Raw genomic sequence first — 20,089 nt, forward strand, 5'->3', positions numbered from 1 at the left:
AAAATATATAGATAAACTAAGATTAGGATTCAACAACTTGAAATTCATATAGAAAAAGAAAAAAATAAGAAATTGTTCAAATAAAAAATAAGCAAAAATAAAAAAATTTATGTAACAATTTTCATTTAATAATTTATTTAATAAAATGTGTTAATGATTATTAATTGTATTCATTTTTATGTGTGTGACACATCAATTTTATACCTAATCTTGTGCTATTCATATTTATTAACAATTCGACTTTATATGTCTAACGAATATTTCGTCACGGATTAAAAAAAAATATGTAAGTCATCTCAGAGTTAATTAGTTATACGTTTATGAAATAAATTAAAAATCAATATCATTTGAGCTTCAATCAAATTTAGTAACAAATAACTGAATTAGTATGTGTGTAAACATAATTATAGAGCACAGAGCGAGAACTTTTACGCAACATCGTTGATTAATTTAATTACTTATAACTTGAAAGTTACTCCGCGGCTTCGATATTTTCATATTAAAAGTTTCGATCTTAATCTGTAGAACGCATTCTTAAAATATTGTACGATAATTGTACTCCCCATTCTGCATTTATATAACACGTGTCAAATGCCAGATTTAAAAGTACTCAGAAATGGTTCATTCTATCAAAGGGTGCAAAAACGTAAAAGATGGATAAGAAAGACTGTAAATAAAACGTGAAATAAAAGAACACGACGGGAATTCGGAGACTGGAAGAAATAGGCGAATAAAAAAAAATCGAGGAAAGTAAAGGGCGCAGGAGTCGTATACTTTTTGGGTTAATCGTTGCTCGGCAAGCGCGAGACACATCGGGTTGCTTCTCGCGCGTAGAAAGGAAAAAGAAGAGAGGAGAACCCTTTCCATCTTGCCTCTACGCTCGCTCCGTCATACTGTCTTATCCTGAGGGATTAATTTCTCGAGGTTTATGTACGTCGCTGCGGGAGGGATGGCATCCAGGTAAATCCTTCGCCGCGGAACGTATTTCACGAAGAAAAATACGAGTAGGATGATTCGGACGGAGTCCTCAGTCTGTTCTTCTCCCCTCTCCTCTCACTCTCTCTCTCTCTCTCTCTGCCTCCTTCCCGTCATTTTAAATCGTTGTGCTTGCTTCGAGGTACGTATTCAAGAGAGATTATCTCTCGAGAGCACGGTACAGAATATGCGAAGATAAAAATACGGACGCGCGACGGATGGTACGATAGAAATTTCCGATGCGCGGAATTATTTACCAAGAGCATATCCTGACGGAACTTGTATTCCGGAGACCGGTAACATATTACGAGAGATTTCGCGGTGGGAACAATTCTACGTTTGCTACTCGCGAAGGAGATATTCGCACTTCCCTTGTTAGTTACAAAGACGACATGAGTAGCGTTTCCAATGTTCGCGGCGTGAAAGCAAACTACATCCTCGGCAGGAAATTAAACTTGGGCGTACATGCCGGAAATATCGATTGTCAATTACAACTGAAGAGACAATCGTCCTAATCAAGATAACGAATACAATTGATCCAATGTGCGCGTTCAAACAGATTTTCCAAATTCTGCAAAATTGTAAATTTCGAAAATACATTTAAATAACGTAGATTAAAATCGTGTACACGAATTAAAATAAAATAATACGCCGGCGTGGATATGTGAATACTTTTCATCCGATCTCGGATACAAAAATACAAAATGGAAATCGCCATTCGTAAGTTCTCGGAAATTCGATAAAAGTGGCCACAGTTTTCGACTTCGAGCGGTAATAGCCGCCGCGAGAAAGGATCCGGAGTCAATGGACTGAATTTAAATCCGCGCTAACACTATATTCGACGTTACGTTCGCGAAAAGTGAGAATGAGAGAGACGGGACAAAAATAGAGGAAATACGCACGGAAGCGGTCGCGGGTCTCGTCCCTACGGTATCAACCAACGTCGATATTGAGTTATTCGTCCGCTGTAGATACTCCGTTTTCCGGGGACTCGAGTGGTATCGGCGGCTCTTGGTACGTCCCTATCCACCGGCCAAATGAATATTAGTGGTACCCAGGAGACAGAATTAATAACAATCGCTCTACCGCGCGTCCCCCGTGCTGCGTAGCCACAGACAAAACACACGTGAAGGCAACTGAAATTTATACCCGGTAGCCGATTCGTTTGGCATCGCACGAAATTCACGAGGACACTGCATAGAAAAAAATACGGAACAATCCCCATTCCTATTTACGGACAACAATCTATTCTTCGGGGATTATTTTTTCACATGCAAGAAAAGACATCTGTACAGAAAAAACGATTTTACTAAAATATGTACAAATTAAAATCTGGAAATAATTTTGTGTTGGACTATCGGTATCTATATAGATATTTCAGCAAAATCATATTTCTTCCGTGTGTAATATTTCAAACAATTCCTGAACAAGATTTTAATTAACTTAAGTTTCGAAATATAATGTAAATTTGATTATACATTCGTGTATATTAACATGTTTCTTATCGAGGATATAGTTTGCTTTCTTATCACAAACACTTAAAACGTAATTCGTATTATCTTTATAACTAACATATATACACACTAAAAACAATTCGTATCTGCATCGGAAACAGTTTACTCAAATCCTTATTTTTTAACATTCAACACAAAGTATTAATTTAACATAATGTAATTAAGTTACTTAAATAGTTGAGATTAAATTAATATTCAATATTTCTTTAATGTCAAAGTAACATAATTTAAATAACATAAATATAATGTTTTTTAAACCATAAATTCTAAGATGAATGCATAAAATATGTTAATTTAACATATCATAAATATTAATTTTACTGAAAAAAATACACTTCCACAGTTTGTTTAGAACTGTACGTTTGTGTTAGTATTATCTTTTTGTGTTTTTATCTTCTTAAATAATATCCTTGTTACCTTCTGACATATTCATCTTGTGTTATCACATAAATTTGAGTGGACCGTTTGGGATACGTGAAATATGTATGTTAAATTTAACAGAAATTTTCCAACGTATAGAAAAAAAAATGAATTTAGTGGAGGTAAGAATAAAATAGTTAGTTTTCACAATTTCGACTCTCTTTCTCTCGATTCCTCTCAGCTATTCACCAATAATAAAAAAGCACTGAACTTCGTAATTCGCCGTAACGGCGATCTCAGCAAATTCGTTAGGCGAGAAATTTTATCTCTCGTATACGTCCGAAAAAAGCTACCAGCCTATAAACATCGGTCCCGGGAGATCATACTTCCGCAGGAGAGTGGCGTCATTAAAAGAAACAGGGAGTCGGATAAAAGAGGAGGATTCCTTTAGAAGAAGCGGCAAAGTCATTGTTGTGCGCGGCTCCTTTTACGATTTGGGAGTTAATTTACACGCAGGACGTAAGCTTCGCGGTGCAGACGACTCTGAAATAGCGTATACAGTCGAATAAAGAGCGAATAGATGCAACGAGGCGATGCCGCGACGGCTCGTAAAACTTTTACGTGGACGGTCTCTACTTTTTTGCTCTTCCTGCACGTCCATCGCGTCTCCCTTTTGCGATCGACATGGAGTCTCCTCGCTTCCTTCCGACCTTTTTTTTTACCACTCACTGCTCGATTAATTGGCTTTTTGAATACTAAGTATCGCTTCCAATTTTTGAAAAATTAGTAGACAAACGCATATTTCTTATTAATTCAAAGAAGTCAAATATTGTATCTTGAACAGGATGTAAGATTTTTCCACTCATTAATACAGACTATTATTTTTAACTGTGAAATTATTAATTCCAAGTATTACATGTTAAAAAAAAAATTATTAACAAATTGTCCTTTCTAATTTATAAATTTTAATAAAAACTTTAGTGGCGCACGAATTAATTAAATACAGAAAGCAAATTAAATGTGTCAATTGATATATTAGTTATGTTCATTTCATAATGCAGATATTTTTAATAATAATAATATAATAGGATATGTAAAAAGATGTATAAAGTACAACATTAACATTAATATACAAAACGAGAGATTTCGAAAGGCTTTATGTTTCAACGGGGATTAAAAGCAAAGCTGCTTTTGTGGAGAGCAAGAACAAATGATGCGGGAATAATCACGGATCAGGGCGGAGAAAATGAGAGTCATTTGAAAAGGTTGTATCTTCCGCTTTCGAATCCATCGCCAGTCATTATCGCTTTTTGACGATCGATATTTCGATCCATTCGACGTCCTACTTTTTCACGCGTGGCCACATCGCATTGCTTTCATAGATTACCCATGTCATTACGCGAAAGCCTCAAAAACACCGCCGGTTGTACCTTTCGCAAACTGTTAAGCCTTTCGCTGTTACGCTGCTCGATATTGGCACGGAAATAGAGGTTTATATCGCTTTCACTGGCAATTGCAAAAGAAATAAACGCTCAAGCGCCTCTTTTATGAATGCACGAGAAATAGAAATATAATAGAAATACGTATAAAGATGGTGATAAAAATACGTAGAACAATATGAATATTTTGATTAAAAATTATATATATATATATATATAAGGTTGTCAAATATCTCCCTTCCGCTTTTTTTGTCTTTTGAATTTCGCGGCTATGTATAATTAGCAATTTCATACAATGAATTATACATTCTGTTCTAACATAAACAAACGAGCTTCACATGTATTCCTGATTTTAGAAGCTAAATTTCTCAACTGTACGAATACTTTTTGAGCATCCAAACAATACAATTTTTAATTTTCGTTTATTTTTTTCAGATGATATATTTTCTTTTAATACACATCTTTTTGGTACACATAATTTTAAGAAACATACAGTCTATTTTATTTTTTATGAATAAATTGTTAATTACCCAACAAGAACGATTGTCAATTAAACATCAAATCGATGTCAAATTGATGTTGAAATCATCGTATCGATATCGATTCGACATCAGTTCGATGACTCATTTGTCACTGGATAATATTTACTTTTTAAAAATAAAGTTTTTCTAAAAAAAAAAAACATTTTCTTTGTACGAATACTTTTTGCACTCACTGTATATATACAAATAATTTATATAATGAAACGAGCAAACTTGATATTAATCTCTATTTAATTAGCTTTTCGTATTGATAGATAACATAAAAAAATATAAAACTACTTTGAATATGAATGACTGTTGAAATCGATCGATTAATATCATACAGTTGTCTAAATTGTTGACGGTTTTCATGCGAAACATTAGTCCAACTAAACATAAGTGAAGCTTGACAACAGGTTTATTAACGCGATCGATGAAGCGTACCTAATTGACGGGCGAAACAACCGCGAACAACCGTTACGTGCAAAACTTTCAAGACTTTCACGTTCTGCTTCTTCCCTGTGTAACTCATGCACACACGCTATCCTTATTAAATCAGTCTCGCCCTCGGTATTCTCGCGTGTTCTTTTGCGCTGAAATACTTTCACGGTCACCGTTCAAAAGCGATGACGTTGCTTATTCATAATTGTATCTTACGTTTATTTAGAAGATGGCAAATATCGTTGTAGACTTACATATAAACTAACACACGTGTAGATGTGCCAGATAAAAACATACACATTAATCATATAATTACTATAGGCTAATTTTGCAAATCGGAATTAATTGCAAGAGTTATATTCTTGAATTGATTAAAGATCAAAGTACAATAGAAAAAATGTTTTCTTCTGTTTTCGCTGTAGCAACAAAAATTTGATTGTGAAATATAACCGAGCAAAAATTTTTAGTTAAAATATACCAAACAAAACTATAATTGTATATAAACTTAAATTGTTTAATTGGTATAAACAAATATTTTTGTTATTTGCAAAATAGAAAAATTATTTTGCAAAATCACTAAATTTTTGCTATATAAACAAAACATTTAGTTGGTGTTAAAAAATGTCTCAGCTAAATAGTTTTGCAAAAGTCACTAATTTTTCTTTCCTATAAATGTATCTAGCATAAAATAAAAAGATGATCTAAACATTAATCTGTAACAGAAGCGATAAGGACTTTCTCTGCATAAAAAGTATCAGTTATTTTACGAAATCAGACATCCGCGAGATGGAAAGAGAAGAGGTTTCGACGAGAGACATGAAATATGATCGAGAAAGAGCAACCGATCGTGCCGTAATGAAGGATAGCGCATAAAGAGGCTGCTCGCGGTCCATCATTATTACAAGATGAAAGCGCATGTCTCTCGATCGATCGACCTTTCGACGATACCACAACAATGGCTATTTAAACGTACGTATGTGCTCGTGCGTGTGCTGGTGCACTGCATCGCCGCGGAATAATAATCTTGCACAAGAGCAGAAAATAAGAGGCGCTTGTTTAGGGAGGGGCGACCCCGCCGTGTGCATACACACATATATCTCTTCCCCGCTTGCCCGTGGGAATGACGCAGAGATCTTTACAAAGCTATGTAACAGAATAATGGCGCGCGCATAGCGCATACGTACGGACGCGCGGGGTGAATCAGGCGCGGATTACAGTACGGAATGAAATTACTGGTACTAATGAATCCCGCGCCGCCCGCTCTGCACCGTTGCGAAATTAGTAGTCGTCCCCGACACGTTGGTGGCGTGAAATTTTAATACGGCGCGCTTTAAATCCGCGACGCGCCATTCTCTTCCGAATGCAATCGAATAGCCACACCGTCTATTTTATGTATTTTTTTACTCATCTGTAAACGGCTATCCGTTACACGTATATACCACCACGTGTATATGTCGTTAAAAATAGGCCTCATTAACCGTTCAGCCGAAATACAAGTCAATGAGAATGGTCAATTGTAATTTAATTGCGAGTTAAATATATATTGTAGAAATTTTAAAATGCCTACAGTCGAAGCTGGATCTTCATTGCTTTAAATAATTCAATCTTGAATTACTATAATATATATTATATATGTATATTATAGTCTTTTCAAACTGCGCGCCGAATTGTTTTTAAATATATTCATTAGAATATATTTAATATATGAATTAAATATATTCATTCGTTTATACAAGCTATAAATTAATTATATCTTGAAATTATTTTGAAATATATTTAAAAGAAATTTTTTTTAATGTATATTATGTGCATATAATCAAAGCTCTCAGAAGAATCGTACACATACATTTCTAATTGAGAATACCAAGAATTTAAGATTTTCTATTAAAATAATATAATTTACATTCTTTCAAGTAATATTATTTACTACGTTAAGAAAAAAATATAACTGTAAAAAAAATAAATTTTCACGTTAAACATTATTTATTATTATTTAAAGTATTTATATCGAAATAAATTTTGTGAGATGCAAAAAGATGGTATCACTTGTTCACATCTTCGGATATGGGTTAATTTCAACGAAAATAATGGATATTTGTGTGTGCGATCCGCACGTTTCGTGTCCTATTTTGTTATTTTCGTCGTTATTACGTGCGCTTTTATTATTATATAACCAGAGTACATTCCGTAATGATTTCCCTTGATTATCGCGACTGCATTCGCAATAACAATAATAACGATTTATTAAAATACGCGTCGTTAATTATTATCACGGATAATCGCGGAGGTAAACGCAACCGTCCGCTCGTCGTTAAACATTCACATTCGTAGTGGAATTCTTAACATCGCGGATTTTCAACATCATCCTGTCGGAAACGTTAATTACCACGCTGCTGAAAAGCCCTGCAATTTCACGGGACACTCGCTGAAAGCTAGGTCTACCTTTGTCCAACTGCAGGTACAACGAAAATTTAATACGCCATTTTTCTCCGTAATCTATCAAAGTGTAAAAATTCCTGGAACGTATAAAAAAAATATTCTAAATTATAAACGAACGTAAATTGATCTCCTTCATTTGCGATGACATATACGACGCTAATCCTTTCGCTGACGAATGAAAAATGAATCGCGACGTATAGCACAGAACACCAGACACGTGGAGATGAAAATAGAATTGTCCAGAGAGATCCAAAAGAAGGTAATAGACAGGAGATGAGAAAAGAGAGGGGAGAGAAAGGGATGCAGGTGAAAAGAAAAAAAAAAAGAGGGAATCAACGCGTATTTTGAAGCCGGCTTGATAGAGATCACGGTAAATCACGTCTAACCCGCGCAGAAACGGGGAATCGTGAGAGAACAAGCCATTCCATCAACGCCGAGTGAAATATAACGGCGCGAAGCACAAATTAAATATCCTCATAATGCCGCGTTCGCGTGTTGGTGTATCTCGCTCTCGCAATGGCCGAGGCCTCTCGCCTGGCTGCAAGCCAAACTTCGCCGACCAGCAGCCAGATTTGATGCCTAAAAAGGACCGTAAATTTATCTCATCGCGCGTCCGGCCCACATTTGGCCCCGCGTACGCGAAATAAATAGAATTCTCAAGTTTTATGGCGCGTCCGACGAGAGCCTTATAAATCTTGTCGCTCGCTATGCTCCGCCATTGCTCGTATCGTTCTTTACGCGTTTCGGGTTATGACGCTCTTCCCCTGCGCGAACCTCGTCCTCCGGTAAAAGATATTTTAATACGTTATTCTTCTCGTTTCGCAAATTCATCGCCGAAAATATCGTACCGTATATATATATATATATGATGTAAAAGGATCACCGTCGGTGAAGCAACGCGAATTAATTAAAATGCGATATAAAATGAATCGAACGATTATATTTTAACGTATAACGAAAGAATATTTAATACGTAGCATTTCATTTCGGGAATAAAATTAAAGACTATAAATGAAGAATTTAATAATGAATATATAGCGATGCAGATTTTAATTTCTAACAGAGATTGAGATCGTTAAAATTTCATATCGTTACATAAAATATTAATAAAATGTTTGCCCGTGCGGGGCATCCTAATTCATCGTGCAGTAATGATATTATTCCCCGGGCTAATTGCGATTCATTAATTACACGTCATCGGTATTACGTTCCTGAGAAAGTTTCTGTTCGCACGAAAGTGAGTGCAACGTTTTCCAGACGTAACAGTCGGTTATAGAACTGGTTCGATATATCCTTGAGATACCGCTAACATACATGAGTGTATCCATGCGGCGTGTAAAAGCACATACACGAGGGTTATCGGTCATGTTGTCATAGAGATGGCTCTATCTTCGCGAGTCTCACACGTAAGAAAACATTTATTCTGCACGTCCCGATAACGTTCATGCACGTTCACGCGCGGCGTTTCGCTTGATTTCCCGCACAAAAACGCGCCTGTTTAAAAAGAGAGTATCACGAAATCTATCTCTTGCCGATATAAATCTGGAATTCCCGCGTATTAATAAATAGGCAACAAAAACCCGGATTTGCATGCGACGCGAGCTTATTTCTATACACGTTAAAAATGCAAATCGCGTTGCTCGTATTTCGGCGGCTATTTACGCGAGATATTTCGAATGTCGAACTCGGGCGTCGAGATATAAATCCGGAATCGAGGCGGGTCCCTCTGTCAACAGCGTTTTTAATGATTTCGAACATTTCGAAAACTCGCCGAATGATCCCTGCGCGTGACGGGTGGGGTAGATATAGTATGTATATATATATATATATATATATATACACGACATGGTAAACGCGACACATGCGGCATTGGCCGATCGCATTGGCAGCCGCGGCCTTTTTGATCGAGTTTACAATTACACGTCACCTGTCCTATACGGACGCATTACGGCCATCGTGACGATATTGCCTTCGCGCCTGGTAGACCGTTAACACCGCGTTCGTACGCGAGTTCGTTCATTAATAATAGAAGCATTATTAACAGCCGGCTGTACCGGAAATATTACCGATAATCGCCACGAAACCCGAATTTGCTTTACACATGTCACACACATTTAAGTATCGGTCATAATCGCGGATTGTAATTTTTAGAGACCGCGGAAAGCTCTGCTACAAATCGGATCCGACAGATCTTCCTATTTAATGCAATAGTTGCCGTTTAAATATCTATATCGCATTCTGCAAATAAAAATAGCATAAAAGTAATGAGTAATTCAATTGATAGCTATTTTTATTAAAATTTACCCTGAAAATGGTAGTTGTAGTACAATATAATATTTTAAAGATTTTTACCATGTATTTCAGTAAAATTAATTAAATTTGTTTATACTTTATCGTAGTTTTATTAATAAATGAGAGATTTACATTAAAATTCTTGGAAATACACAATGTTGTCCCACGACTATCATATTTTCAGGATAAACTCTAAGAAAAAATTCTCTCTGTATAGAAATCAATGCCTTAAACGTAGCTGGAACTTATATGCTTGTGTGAAATGATTCTGTGTGAATTTATACATATACTACGTATGTAGTCCTTTGAAACGCGCGCCGAAATGATTTTTCAGTCTTGAAACGCTAACTCTACCAAACTATATAACCATAGTAATATCACGAGTTAAATTGACTAGCAATTTAACAATTTGACGCCTTCTCGCATCTTCGGAACGATCTTAATAATGCTGAGTGACATATTAAAATCTGTAAATAATTAATTCTTATTACGAAAAATATTACTAAGGCCAGGAGTCGAACTCGGAAAATTTATATAATCAAAGTCATAACTCCATTTCGGATGCTAACAATAAGTAACATTAAAGCAACTTGATGGTATACAATCTATCTATTCTCTCGATATAATTTATAAATGAAAGAGTGATTGATTTACGCTATAATTTAACGCCTCATAAATCAAAGATATTTCCAAAACAAATTTCCGAAGATATGAGAGTTTACGTTACGCGTTATTCATGTACAGAAAAATTGCGTTTAATATTTGATGCATCGAAAGCAACATCTCGACAGTTTCGATTTACAGTAATCCGTTGGATCACGACAGCGCATGATCCGATCGTTGTTATTGGACGCGAATCGTTAATTACAATCGAGAGAGAGAGAGAGAGAGAGAGAGAGAGAGAGAGAGAAAAGGGGAGAAAATCGGAGGTCCTAATAGTAACTTTCGATTCGCCGGGGAATTGCGATAAAGGCGAAACAAGCGTGGGATATAAAAGCTCTCGCCGACCGGGCGCAACGTGGGCGCGGCTAAACAATTTTGCGAAACAAATTTTAATTGCAATTACTTCGCGTCCGCGTTGCCGTCAGAGCGTGAATCTGCCGCATGACACGCATCGCCTCTCGCGTGCACGCGTGCGACTTTACCTACTACTGTGAACTAAAACCGAAAATAAAAGATTAAAAAAAAAAAAGAAGAGGTAATACTAATTAAAGTACGTACGAAAAAAGCGTCGCGTGTACGTGGCCGAACATACGCAACCCGATTTTCCACGGATTAAGATCATTTCTCCGACAATTTGGAGTGCAGAGAATCGAGAATTAAAGAGGAAATCGATAATATCTCGTCGAACGGTATTTGCATGTTGAATTTACTCCTGGCATTTTCCGGACCAAATAAAAAGTGCATTTATCGAGCACGTGCGAAACATAATGTCTATTCTGACGGAATCATGCGAAATTTGACATCAACTTTTCCATCGCGCTTTCACGTTATCCTTTCGGTCTTTTTACGTCGAATGAAAACCTAGATACACACACACACACACACATATATATATATAAACGACGGCCATTTTCGCATTGACACGCCACGTTGCGCGTCGCGGTAAAATAATTAAGCGTTAAATGTTGCCGCCACGTTTACTCGCCGATAATAACTGATTTTAACGTTGTACTATTACGGTCAGTATACGGGCACGACGTAGCGGTGCGTGAAACGGCGTACGTTCACCGCGTAACGATGAAAAGCCAGCGAGTTAATCTGGTTTTTATCCGCTACCGTGCACGTGGATACGCACATTACCGATAATACATTAATATCTCGCGTAATATTATTTATACTCTTTATTAACATTATTATACTCATTATTAATATTTAGCAAAGCAGATTTTAATTAAAAAATGACACAGGTATAATACGTTCTCGTGCACAATTACATTAATATTGTACATACGCTAACGCAACGTACGTGCGCGTTGTATTGTCGTCGTTTATTGAAACGAATTTCAATTTGAAAAAGACGAACTATGTTCTCGCGTACCGCGAATACCGTGCTGCGAAACGATCGTGTACGTCGCGTGTACAAGCCCATCGTCGTATGTATATTAACGATGGTATTCCGTTTTGTAACGGAACCTCCTCCCGTGTTGTAATTAAATTGGAACTGGTGAAAACGATAACTGACCTGAAATTACGGAACGTTTGCGTGTGCATTTGCGTAGATTCGCGGCAAATACGAACTCGCCAACGAATGCAATCATACTTGTAACATTTCCCCCGCTACTCGGGATTTGCGCATACGATATAGTTTGCGTTCTGCGGTCAGGGTCCTTTATTCAAATCACCTGCGCAGACCGGAAACTCGGAACGAGATCTAGCCGACAGCGGATTTTGACACAAATGGTTGACCTATTATCGTAAGGACGCGGAAAATTTACCGACCGGAAAACGCGACCGATAAAGTCTTTTGCGTCATTCTAAATGTTATGTTATTCTGTTACTATCTCGAAATTATTGGCTCGATTATAGATAATATGTCGATATTCTCCTATAGGAGAAATAAGAGCGTTACTAACATAGATAAAGTAGGCAATATCTAATGACTAATATATCTCTTATACGCACGACTAAGAAATACAAATACAACGATAAGTTATCTCGCGTCATTAATTTTTATTAGATATCAATGGTAAAGCTATCTCTTGTTTGTACGATTGTATTGTGCAATAACTGTCTCATGCACTTGGATAACAATTGCTGAAAAAGAAAATGTATCATAATAAATTCAATTTAGGCAAATTATATGTATTCTTTACGTTAATTATATACTATGTTTTCGTAAAAATCGTATTTTATGAAAAATATAAGAGTAAAGGCAAAATAAAAATATTAGTTTTAATGATATAAAATGTCGTACGCAATTCAAACAAAAAAATAGCGTTATACCGAAGCTGTTTGAAACACGTGAGCAATCAAGTATTAATTATTGTACTGCACTTTGATCTCGGGAGGGTTGCTCTAATTAAAGAAACGCAATAATATCGAGTCAAAGGGTTACGATATAACCGGAGGCTGACAGTAGCAAGGGGACTTATTTTTGGACGGGGATGATAAATTTACAGAGACGAGCCGGCAGCTGTCACAGACGCGAAATATATCGATTTTATGAATGGACCGCAGAGTTTTCCGGAGGTATAGACATCCAATTACCTCATGGAAGAAACAGACGCGGCGGCCGGTTATAAATATAGCATCCGATAAAATCCCGAATGCGCGGCGCGACGTGCAATATTAATGTAATTTTTCGAGGACGCACACACAATGCCGTACATTTATACGCTGCTGTCATATTATATTGTATGTGCTATTGTTTGTTAGACTAAAGGAGATTTATAGATTCGGTTCTAACAAAAGTGTAAAGGGCGTGTGTTTACGAAACGATTTGAGAGATATCAGAAAATGCTTTCTAACTTTCCGCTTCAGATCGATTTATATACAAATCTGTGCAAGTATAAATTTTCGATCTAATATATATAATCTGAAAACAAGTCTATACGTGTGCGTATATGCGTGCATGTAAATTGTAAACATGTATACGCGTGGGAAGTTAATCATGCACGAAGGAAATACGACGCGAGCACCGTCACCGCGAAATTAAAGTCTCCCGGGGAATGCCGAAAATTCTACAGTACTGACGTGCGACATTAATTGCGAGTTAACAGGTCAATCAATACAAAAATCAATATAAAAATACGACACACAGATGCATCACGTTATTAGAATCCGCAATCTTACACATGTCGAAATTAAATGACAATCCCGTAAACGAGATATGTTTTGAAGGATTAAAATATATTTATTAATATATTTACATTAAAGTATACATGTAATTACAATTTTGGAGTAACGAAGATAAAATATTAAATAACTTGTGAATATTGTATTACACAGATAATTATGAGGAAAAACAGGAAATCTGTAAATCTCGTAAATAATATCGGAACCAACATTAACGTTTGTCGTTAGTGGTCAATGAACAAAAATGTTTAACTACGACGACTCGTAAAGTTACTAACGTTATTAACCAGCATTTATATGCCCATAGCACACGTGCACTCGATGGAAACCACATGATGTAATAGCGAAACGTTGAGCAAAATTTGTACGTACGTATTATATGGCAAACATGAGATTTCATCAAAATCCAACATTTCTGTGTGAATCATTCTATCTTTCCAAATATTTACAACGCGCTGCATAAAACTATGTGTGAATTTCGAAATTATAATTATGATAGAACTATATTTCTAAAGCAAAATATGTATATAAAATTTTTGTTTTTTTTTATAGTTGTTAATTTAGCTGTTAGACCAACTCATATTTAACTTTTAGTATACACGATTGGGTCATTCATGTTTTGCGCATTTCTTTTCTTTAAAACATTAGAAGTACTTAACTAAATAATGGCTCTATTGCTTCTTTTTTTATATACACAATTTTACGAATACTTTCAAAAATGTTAAAGTATACGTAAAAATCACTTCACAATTTTGATATATTGATGAAAATTAACTCAAAATACGAATGATCAATCATATGTAGTAAAGAAAAATTATTGTATATATTAAAGGTTAAGAAATACATTCAAGTTGGTACGTAAATAAATTCATGTTAGTATTAAAAGAACTATACAGGTATATATAGAGAAAACTTATACTATGCTAAATACTATACTGTAAAAATTACGACAAAATTGCTTTAATAATTTATAATTTGAAACGTATATATTATACGTAAGTATACATAAAAAATAACTGTGTTTTCAACAAGTGTTAATGAATTCTGCGATAACAACATATGAGATACAGCGCGACATACATATGATAATACGAGCTTACATAATACGAAGTGACCGCGGAAGAAATGGAATAAAAGACCAGCGAGAAAAAAATCAACCAGCGAGATTGACGAGTTCGTAAGTGAAAGGGTCGAGGCGTGCAGGAAAAAACGGTTGGATGCGCGAAGAATTCTTTTTCTGAGTTTCGCGAATAAAAAGCGAATGTACGAGGCCGCTCTACACCGTTAAAAAACCGGACGGAGTAATTAAGCACGCGAGTAATTACACGCCACTAGCGTGGACTGCGTCGATACTTCAATTACTTATCCGCGTGAGTTGGCGAGCTTGACGTTTTCGGTTAAGATTGAGAGAGAAAGAGAGAGAAGAGTCAAGGACGAAACTTCAAATTACAGCTCAAGCTCCGTTTGTGAAAATCTACCACACGAATAACAGAATGACAAGTGCAACGATTTTACGCTACGGTTAGAGAAATAGAGTTGTTTGTTCCAAGTTCTAAGATTAGAACTTAATTGAGAAGAATTGATTTCTTCCTAGTATTATATCAACGATATTGTATCTAAATCTTAACGCGTTATATATAATTTTATTTCGCCGAGCATCTCAGAAATTATTTAACCCTCCGTAGTCTTTTTTTTTACTGCTTTTCTAGTCTCCAATCTAGAATAGAAAATCCTCAAGAGATTGGACACCGTTTACACAACTTCTGATTCGTCTGTTAGATTTTTCAAGATCTCAAGATAGAATGAGATGCATAAAATGGAATGAGACGCATGTAAATATCTCATTCTATCTTGCAGATCCTGAAAAATACAGCGAACTAAATATATTATATTGCCCTCCCCAATCTCTTACTTAAGTATCTCCAGTCCAACTGCATCACTGATGCCTGATTGTGTTTCTCAAAGGGTTTCTAGATTCTAAAAAAATCTGAAAAAATTCCGATACACTCTTTCAATATTCAAGAATACGATTTTACAATGATATGACCTAAAACGTTTTCATTTTTTTTATGTATCCGAATTTGAGGCAGAATAATTCAAAATTGAAAATTCGCCTACATCTTCAGAGTCCTGATTAGACCACTAGATGGGTTTAGCGATTCACTTCTACAATACGCGTGACACATATACATGTTCGTTTGCGGACGACTGAATTGATATCTGAAGATCGTGTAGAACACAACTTTCAGGCAAGAACGTAACGGAAAGATGATACGTTACACGTGGCACGCCGACGCGTTCAATCGGATTTCGCGACGTTCGCTCGTGCGAAATGCACGTCGGCGGGTCGGCGGCCACGTCGGGAGAACGAGAATGGCGGGCATTTTACATGCAGTCGGTCGGTGGCGATATCAGAAATGCCACGCGTGCACGTGACGGGACACGGTGCGGCAATGTCACACGATTTTCGTGAAAAAAAAAAGGGAAGAAAAAACAGCCATCCATTTCCGGCCACGACACGCGGACTAATGGCACACGGCTTTTCATTACGACTATGCATCGTGCGTCGACTGCCGATAGAGCTTTCACCATCGCGTCGTATTTTACAGGACAAATATAAACAAATATCTATGGCTATAAATAGTACGGAAGAGAAAAATATCAACGTAATAACTTATGGATCGATTCCCTGCACGAATACCGGTGGATCCATTCGCATCATATCTCGAACGTACCCGGACAATGATCGTCAAAGGTTCAATAGTGTACCATACGAATAATTTACTGATATAATCTATCAATTAATATCTGCGTGCGTATGGATCGGTTTTGATGGAATATCTAAAATTTTAACTAGATACAGATCTGAAAATAACTTTTGTTGAACCATGCTTGAGATTCTTATACGTAATTATTTTGACGATCCAACAAAATTATTTTTAGGTTTGTATTTAGTCAAATTTTTAGATACTACAGCAAAATCGTTTTTTCCATATTTGTAATTAAGTGTTTAAAGGCTCTAAGGGCGAATATGAGCTTTACAATACAATAAAAGAAATATTATTTATAGAATGAATATTAACTTTTCACCAGCAATATTAGACTTTAAAACCACAATCGATTTTTTTTGTGAATTTTGGTAGATAAATTTAAATCCGTAAAAAATAAGTAAAATACAATACAATCTATAATAGTAATAGCTCGTTGTTAAAACTTTAACAATGTATGATTTTTTTCAGATTTTTATACAGTCCAGAACAACATAAAATATCTGTAGATACTGAAGTTTGATGATCCAGATTGCGGACGAAGGATGAAAATTTCACATTGCCGATAAAGGATTAAATATTAGAAATGAAAATTCGGACGGAAAATAAATGCCTTTTTTTTCTAATATTTAATATTTATTCCAGTTCCTAATATTTCTTTCATTGTGCGCGCAAGACTCAATAAACGTAATAGGTCGTATAATACGTTTAATAGTCTAACATAACAAGAAAATTCCACATTAAATTAATTAATTATCGCTCAGAAAAATACATGAAGCTCCCGCGTTTCTCAGGGAGAAGTCAGATTAATAAATTGATACCTCGCAGCTGGCTACGCTCCTTGGCAACGAAAATCTATTAGACTCGACATTTGGCATCTTCTCGAGCAACGAGGTCTTATGGATCTTAATGCGATCGTAGTTAAAAACGATACAAGAGACCACGCCTGCGACGACATTGGTATCTTTTTATCTGATCTTATTTACTGGATTAAAACAACTCCGTTCAATAATAATTACAACACGTGCTCGTGAGATAAGATAACAAAAAAATACATCACAAAAAAACGTGAACACGGCGATTTTTAATCGCGTCGGTCGAGATTTGCAACGAAAATGACCTCATATCGAATTATCAAGACACATAATTAGCAATTACTCCATGCAACATGTTGAACACTTTTTCGATAAACTAATCATAATTGCGAAATGTACATAAGAATATTATGAATGAAAAATTATATATTGTGTTACAGGACAAAAAAGACACAACAGGAAAATATACAATGAAATATGTAAAATATAAATTTCCAATAATTTGAAGTTTTTTTTTTATTCAAAAAAGTAAAATATTGTATTAATGTCATATTTAAAAATCATTAGTAATACAATTCAAAATATGTATCTGAATTGCAATAAATAAAATTCGATAATATTTTACCGCAAAAATGACTCGTGAAATTTACGCTTATTTTTTGTTAATAAATTAACGGATTCAAGTTCAATGCAATGTGGACATTCGTATACAATAAACTAATTTAAATAAAATAATTTGAGAAAAAAACACAAGAAAGCAAGATAATAGTTAAAAATAATAAAAATAAAAACAAGATTTCTCTCTATAAGCTGAAACGGGACAGTAAAGCTAAAAATCATTTTTTATTTGTCTTTATCTTTTAATTAAAAAAAGAAATAAATTATCAAAAATACATAATAATGCGTATATACATTTGTATAATACGAATAAGAAAAAAAAATGTATAATTGTATGCAAGTGAGGAGAGAGAGGGGTCGCGAACGCGAACAGTTAACATTAAATTACTACGGACTTTTGCAAGTATGCAGTTTTTCCAGTTTTTATCGTATTTTCCTTGAACGATATGGCGTCAAAGTGCAGGAGGTATTAACTTTTCGGTTTTTATCCTCTTTACGCGTGTTGCTCGAGGCAAAAAGCATCGACAACAAGCAAAGGTATCGACTATCACACACGGCGATTATTCGATATTCGCGGCGAGGGAACATATATACGCTTCCTCTGAAACTCGTTTCTATGTGAAGACGCGTCCGCTAGAATTTCGCTCGTTTTACCGGAATTTCGTCAGTCAAAAGCGACGTCAGCTGCGCGCATCATGTCCACAATCGCGAACTCGTTAAAAGTCGCTTTATAACGCCCGCTCGAGAAAATGAGCTATCGATTGAATCTTAATATTTTAATATCTTAACGATGCGCGTCATATACATATAGTTACTTTACAGTTTCGTATAGCATACATATACATATGCATTGAATTTATGCAAATTCTCGCGTGACATGCGGCATGCAGGTGCGTTAATGCATATTTGAAACGTTCAAATTCTTAGTAGCGGAAATTATTTCATGTTTCTCGTAGAAATAGAATCGATATGTTGGCTAAATCATATTTAAAATTATAAGATTGTTTCTTCGTTAAAAAAATATTTTCTTTTATCATTAGAAGGATAGTATTCGAGTACCGATCTTACATTCTTACTTATTGATTTATACTATTTATGTTTAACTAATGAATAATTCATTCTTTCTGGTCGCCTCGCAACGAAATAAATTCTCGATACTAAGCGCAAGTTGCGAAGTATTATTATTATATATATTACTTTCGCACATATTTTTCTAACATTAATTCTATCGATATAAGATTAATTTTAATGTCGGCTCAATCTACTTTTTATCTTTTCCTAATTCTTAGAAAAAATTAACAGTAAGTTAAATCAAGATTAAAGTTAATCTTACATTGGTAAAATTGGACTTAAATATTTGAAAAAAAGTATTGGCAATTAATGATTCAAGTGCCATTGATTTCAAATCAATTTTATTATTGTCATAAATAAAAAATGCCTTCTGAGACGGTGAATAAAGTAAATACTCTGAAAACGTCTAGTCCAAAGTACGTAAAGACATCAAGTGCGCGCTGAGTATATCCGAGGATTAATTTCGCATGGACGGAATCCTGCGCCGGCGCCGACGTCGGCCAGGAGAGGGGAAACAAAAGGTTTTCGGTACTCACGAAGCCAAACACGTCTCGTCGAAAACTGCGAAGGAATCCCGCATTCCGAGCCGGGCGGGTTCAGTGGTCGGCGGCTTCTCGGCGAGCGTTACATAATTCTTCGTTCCCGTGGTTGAGCGGATGAGCGAAGCGACGGAGGCTGGAGAATGGGCGGCGAGCAGGGGGCGAGAGGGGGGGTTGGACCTCGGTGATCGCTGCCAAAACACGGTCAAGCGTCGCGCCGTTAATCTCCACGCGGGGAGTTTACGATCTCGCGCGCGTGACTGATCGCGGCGCCGTAAGAACGTTTGTAAAACGTTGCGACGGCGGCGGCATCGAAAGCGAGAGCGCGGCGACTCGCGACTCGCGACGTGAAGAGAGGGGCCGAAGTAACGAGCGAGTCCAAGCGCGAGGATCGAAAGGCCCTTCGCCAGGGGCCTGGCCCTTTAAACTGTTGGAGAACCGGTATACGGGACCGTATCGTCCGACCTCGTGGGATTTAAATGGCCAGAGGGGGGGGGGG

Source organism: Trachymyrmex cornetzi, unplaced genomic scaffold, assembly GCF_001594075.2.
Source record: "Trachymyrmex cornetzi isolate Tcor2-1 unplaced genomic scaffold, Tcor1.1 scaffold204, whole genome shotgun sequence".
In the NCBI taxonomy this organism is placed as follows: Eukaryota; Metazoa; Arthropoda; class Insecta; order Hymenoptera; family Formicidae; genus Trachymyrmex; species Trachymyrmex cornetzi.